We start from the raw sequence: 2,500 nt of genomic DNA, 5'->3' as shown, positions 1-2,500 counted from the left end.
CGATGAATTGAAAATTGAATGTTTATAAAATATATGTTTATCAAAAAAGGTAAAATCTTAAAAAACAGAGAAATTCTTAGTCCCGCAAAATTTCCAAAAAATAAAACTTTTCTTACCAATGCATAAATATTTTACTATTAAAACTTTACAATTGCTAAAAATATTTTGTATGGATAAAGATTGTGTCCTACTCGCTGCATCAGGGAAATTCTTCAAGAGGTGTTTACAATAAGATCCATGAGTGATTCAGTATGATCTATAGGTAACCTTGCTAAAATTATATCACATCTCCTTTCTATATGATTTGGTGATTCCCATAGACTCATAGAGAGACAATTGGCTTTAACTGTTTAGTGTCAGATTCAATATTATACTAAGATTTCTATTTTGGGGCTATGATATACTTCATGAGAGTTACATAATCTTTAGCGGGTTTTAAACTTTCATGCTTTGGTAAACATATTGATGATTTAGCAGGGCATCCACATCTCCATTACCCAAAATTCCAATATGGGTATTAATCCAACGTATTTCTATATTTACTCCACAGGAATAGAACCTGACGAAGCGTCATTTAATTTTCAAAGCTTTATAGCTTCTATGACACTTCTTGACTGTATAAATCATAAACTTATGACTTGCCCTAGCTCCAATTGTCTTAACATTCTAAATTGCTAAAAATTGTCCGATTGCTCGAATGTAAATGGTGATGCTTTACTTGGTAATGAGATGTAACTAATCTTGCCTGGGGACACTGCAGCACAGCCAGCACCGATTGAACTTTTAGAGCCCTCAGTATATATATCATAATGAGGTTCTTTTATTAGAATATTTTCTATTTCTTTGGCAAATGAAAAAGATGAGAGCTTATTTCCGTTTACGTTAAGGTTCAAAGTAAAGGAAAGAGAAATGATTCAATAAGGTTCATTTTGATGCTTGTGGAGTATAATAACCTAGTGGCTCTTATTTGGGAATGGTGGTTCATTACTGTTTATAGATATATCACTGAGGATGAGTAGCTTTTTTGATGAAAAATTGGTGGATAGGATCTATAATGCACTTCTCATGTCTACAAAATCTTGATGTAGGGTCAAGGGCGGTTCCCAACGTTCACATATTTGTGGAAGATCCAAAGGCCCCACTACAAAGTATTAGGCCCTGAGTGTGTATTGGATATAAGGATTTTAAAGTAGCTCCAGATCCTGATACATATAATGGGCTACTATAATCTATTTTCAATAGAAATATTGCTTTATAGATCATTGATAAAGTTGATCGTTTTGCGCCTCATATTGTATTATATAACTTTTTCATTTGGTTGAGAGCATCATTGCATTTGGATTTGATATAAGATAATTGAGGTTTCTAATTGAGGTGAGTATTACATATTTGTCCCAAAAATTTAACCTTACCTTTGAATTGGATTTAAGTCACCCAATGTGAGAATTATGTCTTAATTTTGCTTTCATCTAATATTTTTTTCTGCAAAAAGTCTGAAAAAAACAGACGCAATCCGAACTTCTATTTTCATTCAGAAGTTGCTGTAATTGACAAAGTTTGTTTGATAAGTAATGTATTGAAAATCCATCTAAATAAAGGCTACTCTGCACACCTTGTGGTATCTGAACACCTAATATATTCCATTAATTGTTAAACTAAAGTGAAAACCACTCAAAAACACTACTTTGGGGCACACTACAGTCAACATTTTATGATTAGGTAGTAGGTTGGCCAGAGTACTAGCCAAATGTTAAGATACTACTGCTAAAGAGATATGGGGTCCTTTGACTGGCCAGAAAGTACTATATTGGATCCTTCTCTCTGGTTACAATTCACTTTCCCTTTGTCTACATATATATCGAATAGTCTGGCCTATTCTTTACAGATTCTCCTCTGTCCTCATACACCCGACAACACTGAGATTATCAAACTCTACCTCTTCACCCAAGGGGTTAACTACTGAACTGTAATTGTTCGGTGGCTACTTTCCTCTTTGTAAGGGTAGACGAGACTCTTTAGTTATGGTAAGCTGCTATTCTAGGAGAAGAACACTCCAAAATCAAACCATTGTTCTTTAGTCGTGATTAGTACCATAGCCTCTGTGCCATGGTCTTCCACTATCTTGGGAATAATAATAATAATAATAATTCGGAATAAAGATTATTAGAGTTTGAGAAGTTCTACCACAAATAGAATTTCTAATGAAAAATAAGATGGTGTCCTCGAAAACCATTGTCAGGTAAGGATTTTAGTACTGAATGCCTCCAAGTGGTATTGCATGCCTTCGGAATGTCAAAAAATATGGCTACTCTGATTTGCTTTTGTTAAAAACCTCTACATGTATAATTTTCTATATATGAAAGATTATTCGAAATTGATCGCTCAGATTGTGAGGCTGATAAAAAATTACGACGTACACACCAATCATATCTATAGTTTACGATTTTTTTTTTCCAGTAATTTGTAATGACAACGCGTCACTGAAATTGCTCCTTAATTG

The sequence above is a fragment of the Palaemon carinicauda genome, chromosome 7 (genome assembly GCF_036898095.1).
Source record: "Palaemon carinicauda isolate YSFRI2023 chromosome 7, ASM3689809v2, whole genome shotgun sequence".
NCBI lineage: Eukaryota > Metazoa > Arthropoda > Malacostraca > Decapoda > Palaemonidae > Palaemon > Palaemon carinicauda.
This window is presented reverse-complemented; position numbering follows the sequence as displayed.